An 8813-nucleotide genomic window follows, 5' to 3' on the forward strand; every position below is an offset into this window, starting at 1 on the left:
GGTCTAAACCGCATGAAGAAGACCCAAATGTAAACATGATGCTCAGGAGTGGTATGATGATGGGAGATGATAAAGGGAAGTAGCCAGAAGAAAGCACATGGGTTTGCAAGGCTCTTACAAAGGAACCGAGTTTGATTTAGAGCGCGCAAAGGAGACATTCATGGAAGCTAAGAAGAGCTTCACGGAGGCCTCCACTTCAGGTAGTAAGGATCAACTAGAACCAGGGATGGATCCTTCCATGCTCACTACCTTTCTGGAAACATGCATGAAACTGCTGCGAGACAGAAAGGCAGTCAAAGGGCTATAGGAACTTATCACTAGGTGCGAGGGGTTAGGAGAAACACACGTGATCTGAAAACTTGGAAAGCATGCATTGCGTACAGGAAGGGAAATGAGGTTGACTTTGCAAATAGGTGAGTACGAAATGGATCAGGTAATCTTGGATCTGGGTTTGGACGAGAATGTACTACCAAAGCAAACATGGGAATGCATGGGCAGACCCGTGTTGCAATGGTCCCCTATTTAGTTACGAATGGCGAACCAACAGAAGATTTTTCCCGTGGGAAGATTGCAAGGGGTGACAGTTGATATTGAAGGCACTAGCATGCAGGTGGATTTTGAAGTGATAGAGATTGTTGATGATAGAAACACCTATCCCACGCTACTAGGAATAGACTGGGCTACCGATATGAATGGAGTCATAAATTTGAAGAAGCACAAAATGAACTTTGAGAAAAGGTCACTACGCATAGTAGTACCACTGGATCCAGCCAAGGGAACGCGATACACTGAACCAGTGCGCGACGATGATAGTGATGACGATCTCAACTGTATCTACAAGATAACTGCACAAGATGAGAATTGGATGAATCCGACTGCAGATGGCAGGATTTCGTGGGAGCAAGAAAGCTCTTGCACTTCGGATTTAGACGAAGAAATAGAGCGATGGCATAATCAGCTGCACGAAGTAACAACACTGAACTGCAACATGATGAGCAGGTCATTGCGTTGCGTAAAAACAGAGGCAAGGGAGCTGCCGACATATGATGGATTATCAGTAGTGGATGAATTTCTGAGCAAATTTGAAAATGCAGTACCAGAGCACCAGCAGTTCGATGCGTTGAAGTGGGCACTGCGTGCAACACCCGCACGATGGTGGGGTACACATCTAGGAACTTTTGAAGACTGCAGCAGATGTAGAAGGATGATGCACCTACGGTTTGGAAAACCCCAAGTACAACTAGTAGACAAATATAACGGACAAGATGATCCATGCACGCACCTTGTGAAATGGACCAAGGTCTACGGGGAAGAGCCACAACGTGAATGAGTGCACCTATTCTACCATACTCTAGACATCATACCCATGAATTGGTATATGTTGACGGAGCTACGCCATGGTACGGGCGAATGGGATGTCTTGCGCGAGGGATTCTTGCTAACATTCACATTTGAAGATCATTGGTCAGGTACTGTGGATGATGTGCTACAAGCAATGAAAGCTGCTATCTTTAAAATACCATAGGATCCAATGGGAGTACTTCAGCCAAAAAGGGCGATACAGTTAAGCAGCGCACTGGAGTGTTATAATGTGAATGTTGAGGAGGATGATGAGGACCCACGGAACATTAACATTTCAGAAATAGAAGGCTCTCACGAGATTCGCAGACCGTCACTCGAAGACCCCGACATCACCGCGCCACTAAAGAAGAAGCAGGTCAACATTGGAACAGAAGCAGAACCAAAATACGCAATGCTTGGGGACTATTGGGATGATGCCACAGTTGACAAGGTCGCTGAGTTACTTCGCAAATACCAAGACTTATTCCCGATCAAAATTACAGACTTAAAAGGGATTGTGGGCGATTTAGGGACGATGAAGATCACCCTAAAACCCGACACGGAACCAGTGAAGCAACGGCCTTACCGCTTGAATCCAAAGTATAAAGAAAAGGTCCGCGATGAGTTAGACAAAATGCTTGGAGCTGGAATTATTGAACCAGTGGAAGAATATGCGTAGACCTCAGGAAGTTGAACGATGCTTGTGTACACAATCCATTCCAAACACCATTCACAGATGAAGTACTAGAGAATGTTGGCGGTTAGGAAGCATACTCATTCACAGATGGGTTCTCAGGGTACCATCAGAGCAAGAATGCGCCAGAAGATAGGAGCAATATGACCTTCACAACAGAATGGGGATGCTTTCAATACACCGTGATTTCGTTTGGACTGAAGAATGCGCCAGCTATATTTTCGCGCATCATGGTAGTTGCGTTCAAAGAACACATCCACAAATTTTTGGAGGTCTATTTAGATGATTGGATTGTTTTTGGATTAGTTAAGCACCACGTAGTGAGCTTACTTTTGATGCTGGATACTTGTTGCCGACCCCAGATTGTGCTGAACCTAAAGAACTGCACATTCCTCGTCCCCTTTGGAAACCTACTGGGACACATGGTCTGCAAACAAGGACTAATGGTGGACCCTGTGAAGATTATTGTTATCCTCAATTTGGAAGCACCATGAAGTGTTAAGTAACTGCGCGCTACCTTCGGACACACTGGATACTATAGGAAGTTCATCAAAATTTATGCCCAAATAACCGCGCCAATGGAAAAGCTATTGAGAAAATATGTTACATATTGCTGGAATGATGATTGCATGAAGAGTTTGGATGTCCTAAAGGGGAAACTGGCCTCCGCGCCAATATTGGTCTTCCCGAAATGGGACGTGGAATTTCATGTACATGTTGATGCGTCGTGTATCGTGTTGGGATCTGTACTCACATAGGAGGGCGCGGAGGGTGTGGATCACCCAATCGTATTTGTGAGTCGAAGATTTTTCAAATCAGAAAATAACTACTCTACCACCGAACGTGAGGGTTGGCAATGGTGTACGCGCTCCAAAAATACCAACACTATTTACTTGGAGGACATTTCAAGATGTATACCAACCATTCCGCATTAAAATACCTGGTGAACAAGCCTGTGTTGGGGGGCGAATATGTAGATGGCTTTTACTATTTCAAGAATATGATTTTGAGGTCATAGTCAAGCTAGGACGCTTAAATGTAGGACCAGACCACTTGTCATGAATTGAGACGGGCGAGGAACCAACAAATTTGGAGGGACTACCTGATGCATAGCTCTTCGTAGTACGCATCGCGGATGGATACTTCGAAGATATAATCCATTTTCTAACAATAGGAACTGTGCCGAAGGAGTACTCAATCCAACAGAAGAAGGAATTGGTGGTGCGTGCGGCGGACTTTTCTGTCATCGCGGGGCACCTCTACAAGATGGGAAACAATGAGATATTGCGAAGATACATACCTGAATTTGAACGAGGTCAGATCCTCGTGGAAGCACATGGGGGCGTTGCAGGAGGACACTATGCAGGACACGCGACCGCACAAAAGATTCTTCGTGCAGGGCTATGGTGGCCAACCTTGCACTAGGATTCAAAAGCACACTGTATAACCTGTGATATATGTCAAAGGATGGGAAAACCATCACGAAGGGACGAGATGCCACTAAATCCCCAAATGACACTGCATCCATTTGAGAAATGGGCAATCGACTTTGTGGGCCCAATCAAACCTCAGGGAAAGACGAGTGTGCACTACATCATCACCGCGACGGAGTACCTGACACGATGGGCAGAAGCACAACCAGTCAAGGACTGCACGACCGCTACGACTGTAAAGTTTTTGTTCAAAAACGTGTTGACATGATTTGGCTATTCGAAAATCTTAATGAGCGATCGCACAACACATTTCTTGAATGAAACCATCAACGCGCTCACAGAAGAGTTCCAGGTTTATCACCAGAAAAGTACACCGTACCACCCATAGGCCAATGGAATAGTAGAAGCATTCAATAAAATACTAGAGACTGCGCTGACCAAAGTATGTAACACGCAGCGGGATGACTGGGACCTGTGCGTACCCACTGTGTTATGGGCATACAAGACAACATGCAAGAAATTGACGGGATAGACACCATTCCAGTTGGTCTATGGTACATAAGTAGTCATGTCGATGGAATACATCATCCCTTGTCTGCGAATAACAGCACTCACAGACATGACGGACTACAAAGCTCTAGAAGAAAGGCTCGTGCAATTAGAAGAGCTCAAGGAAGAACGATTTATGGCTGGATTTCACCAGCAGGTACAAAAGCAGCGTGAAAAAGCCTGGCACGACCACCATATCAAGTTGTGCACCTTCAAGGTAAACGACTTAGTGCTACTATATGATAGCAAGTTTGAAAAATTCCTAGGAAAGTTCAAAATGCACTGGTTGGGACCATATGTGGTAAGAAAGGTCACTGACGGAGGTGAGATCCATCTAGTCAAACTCAATGAAGAACCCTTCCCAGGCAAAGTCAATGGCAGCCACTTGAAACCCTACACGGGTGGGCCAACTCTCTGACTAACCAGCCAAAGCATAGTCTTCGCGACCTAAGGAGCTGGACAAGGGTGCAGGACTATAAACACAAGCACCGGAAGTCGGTTCCAAAGAAGGAACACGAGTCAGACGTGGATGATTCAGAAGTAGGAAGGTAGCAGGTCCAACAAACAGCAGAATAGTGCACCGCGGACCTCCGGGCAGTACAGGAACAGTTGGAAGGGCTCCGGGCCAAGATCGCCACACCAAAGTGACTCAGGATGAGTCACGATGATTGTGTTGGGGGCCTGTTGGGCATGGAATCCCCCCACAGTAGGTTTTGGGGCTCAAAGCCCAAGTTTTGGTCAAATATGTTGTAAAACTCCGCGAATTGCGGGTGCAGAGCGTGAAGTGTACAATTGAGTCATAGGGTTGTCCGCCCTAAAAATTGTATTGCAAATTAGTGTAAAGTCGGCCTACCCATGGTCCGTGGGCCATGGGATTGTATAAGGGCGAGGCTCTAAGTTGTAAAGAGTGATTGATGATAAAGAGTAGCGAAGGAATGGTTCAATCTTAGAGTAGAATTCTAAGTGTCTTGGGTTGTAGTAGTAAGAAGAGGCTTTGCGGCTAAGTGCGCAGAGGCCTAGTAGAGTCTGAAGTTGAGTGCACGGACCCCTGCAGCTGAGTGCACAGGGCAGAGTCGAGTTTGTAATCGGGACAGAAAGCTAATAAAGAGAAGTTGATTCCTAATTCTGTGTAATTGTTGTGCATTATATTCTTTATGTTTATATTCATTTATGTATCGCACGCACTGGTATGATTTCTAAATATGCTGTAATAACCATAAATCTTACACACACAAGTTAAGTAATCAGTTAATTAGCGAGGAACTTGGGTATTATATGGGTCGCACCTCGAGCAGGGCTGCATGGAAGCCGCACAGCAGGTCGCGAAAGGGATCGCAAGTGTGCGTAGTGACAGGTCAGATCGTGGACCTCCAGAAGCTCATCATACATCCCAAGGGTGCGGAAACCTGGTTCTAGCACCCTCCCATACTACTTCGGGTGAGACATTAGTCCATGCTCCGTGGATTGTTGCCGAAAGGGCCAGTAGTACTTGGATTTGCCTGGCTAAATCACCTCTGAACCTGGGTTGGGCCCCACTAAGCCAACAAAAGCACTTCATTACAAAATTTTAAAATTGCAAAAACTGCTTGACAAATCAACTGCTCACTTTTATGATCGTTTCTATCATTACTATTTTGAATTTCTAGAAGATGAAGTTCACTGGAAATTTCCGAATGAAAAATTTCAGTATGTTTTTCACATCTCTCAGAATCCACATGAGTTAGAATCTTTCGAACCCCTCCCAACATACCTTGATGTTAGAGATTCTAAATTTTAGATGGACAAGGTTTCTGTCCCAAGTGACCCTCCATTCCTTTCTCATAAGAAAACTTTAGCTTCATAGGACGAGGTTGGAGAAGTCCTGAACCTACCTGTTGAACTGTCATCATCTCCTCCTACTGCACCTTCTCTTGATTTCTGCATAGATTTGGACTGCAAGCTTGATGGTTGTCATGTGGTCTCATCTGCTTAGCATCTGTCCATTGGTTCCTTTGATCCTTCAGATTTTGGTATGATGTGTTCATCAGTTCCGGATTCCACATGTGATGTCCACGAGGATAAAGTTTTGGACGAATTTTGTATTGAACAGTCAACCTGCGTTATCATTTTTTATATGTGTGGGAATTTGAACAAGAAGTTGCAGTGAAGGACGAACTCCTTTTGTCCACACCTCATCTGCTTTATCTTGACATATTCTGTAGCTTTGCCATTCCTGATTCCTCTAGTGAAAATATATCTTCGGATGTTTCCACTTTTGATCTTTCACAGAATGCGTGGGATGTCAATCTGTCATCTGATTATGGAGAGAACAAATATTTCTTCCTAGATCCACTCAATCTCCCATCTTTCATTTTTGGAAACTCAAAGGGTGAAATTTTTTGTTTCTCATCAACTCTTCTCTATGATTCGTCAGACAATGAGGATTTCGTTGTCCATATTGAATTCTTTGATCATGGTTGTTTTGATCTTTTCACTCATTCATGTGATCATGATTTTGATTCACCTATTTTTTATCTTTATAAGCCATCGGTATTTGATTATCCATCTTTTGATGAACTGATAACTCCTCAATCTATGGAGACACTTCAACTCAAGTTGATAGCTATGTCAGGTTCTCATAGTCTTGAGGTCAGTCCCACTTTCAATCAGAAATCTATTGAATCTCCCTAGGCTCCTCATCACTCTCCTATTCATATTGAAAATCAATCCAATTCACAGTGTTTGCATCCTCCACTAGAATCACACGATCCTATTTCTTATGCATTGGAGTCATATGTGCAAAGCACTGTTGTGAAACAAAAAATTTCTATCTCTTCATGTTTGGTCATTTTTCAAGGTCAAAGGTGTGTACATGCTTGTCTTCCATGCACAATGTGACACAACACTATGATACGTCTGTAGAGTTCTAATGAGCCTCGGTAATGCAACAAGAATGCTGCAACACCCAAGCCTACCAACTTTAATTATCAAACTGGGGTTCATACAATATTAAGAGGTATCAGAACTATATGTGCAGCATACAAAGTGTCCTTCCTTTGATTTCATGGTGTAATGGAGTGCATGTATTGAAGTCAAATCCTCAACTAATTGGAGAAAAGGAAATATTCGAAATGGAAACCTTAACCTATTGCAAGAAAGAAAGTACAATGAAAGAAGCCTATTCTAATTGAATCAAGTAAATATCATGAACTAAATTTCAACCATTACATTTCAAAGAGTTTAGATACATTAACAAAGTTCATTGGATGTGGAAATGAACAAAATGGTCATTGTATTATCCAATCCATAAATCTGTCGATTAGCACAAATCGCTGAAATGCTTTGCATGGGTAAAGAGGAAAATCCTGAGCGATCTTTAGTCTTCCATAATAATTGATTTAGAGCCTAGGGGTCTTTATTTAACCCTAAGGGACAATAACCAATCTTCTTGAGCTAATCTAGGCAAGTATATACATGTTGGAAGGCTACTACAGGGTTTCCTGTAGTATTACTACAGGAAACAACAAATTTGCTATAGGGAGTTATAATTCACCGAATGCCCAACCAAATCAAATCCAAATTGGATGGGATTTTTTTTTTTTATTGACTATGATTTCTTAGGTCTCCATTCCAAGTGGAATCACTCAAAAAAACCTCTGTTAACCCATGCTAAAAAATGGCAGAAAATTACTAGTCTAAAATCTAGAAATTCAAGAACTAGTGAGCTAGTAAATCTATCAAATGCCTAACCTAATAAATTGAAAATGAAATGCGGTAATTTTTGTTATTAACTAGAATTTTTTTATGATATAATTCAAGTGGAATAAAACTTATTGAAGCTTGTTAGCATTCTCTAAAAAATAGAACAAATTTACTGTTATTTAACACAAGGGACTTCCAGAAATCTAGATTTGGGAATAAGCAAGCCAATCCAAGTAGCTCAATGATTAATATGACCTTAAAAAGATGTTAAAAGGATGAAATGATGCTTTTTATCTTGCAAAATAACTTACTTTAACCATTTAACACAATCCTACAACAATAAATCATTAATATTAAATGCAAAAATAGAAAAAAGACAATAACAAGAGATGTATGTGAATAAGAAGTGAAAGGAAGAAAATTAAATGATACAAAAAGGCTCTGAGGTTCCTGGGATGGCCAAGCCCAAGGAAACTCAAATTAATATGAAGGAGACCAATATTTAGAAGCTTAACATGTCACCAATATTCATTATTTTCATCAATACAATTACATCCCTGCAAGAAATGATAATGGAGCTGCAAAAATATGAGTTCTCTATACAAGAAGACTACTAAAAATCCACCCCTAGAGGAAAATTATACTTGGTACTTATAAAAAATGATTAGGAATCATTACCAATGAAAGCAGGAAGCTTTCCCCACCAAAATCCCTTGATTAGTGGATCTGTTTCCCAATACTAGGAATCTGCATTAAATCGCAGGGAACACATTCCTAGATTTTCTCAATCATTAGAGCTCCACAATCTGTGCCATAATTCTAAAATATCTTATTGATTTATTATTTAATATCGATCCTCCTATAGTAGGGAGTAGGTCCCTATATTATCTCCTCCTCCAAATCTCCATAATTTGCCCAATATTCTCATAATATTCCACAAAAATAAATAATATTAGGCAGAAATATGCAATTATTCATAACCCTTCCTAATGAACATATTAAAGTTAAACATACATTATCTAATGTAGAAAGAGAGGTCTAATGTGCTAAAGGATGGTAAGATGGGTGTTAATTTATGTCTAATTTAGAAGCGTGGGCCTTAATTTATGTCTAAT

The sequence above is a fragment of the Pinus tabuliformis genome, chromosome Q (genome assembly GCF_031772625.1).
Source record: "Pinus tabuliformis cultivar Carrire ecotype Pingquan chromosome Q, CPIR1, whole genome shotgun sequence".
Lineage (NCBI taxonomy): Eukaryota > Viridiplantae > Streptophyta > Pinopsida > Pinales > Pinaceae > Pinus > Pinus tabuliformis.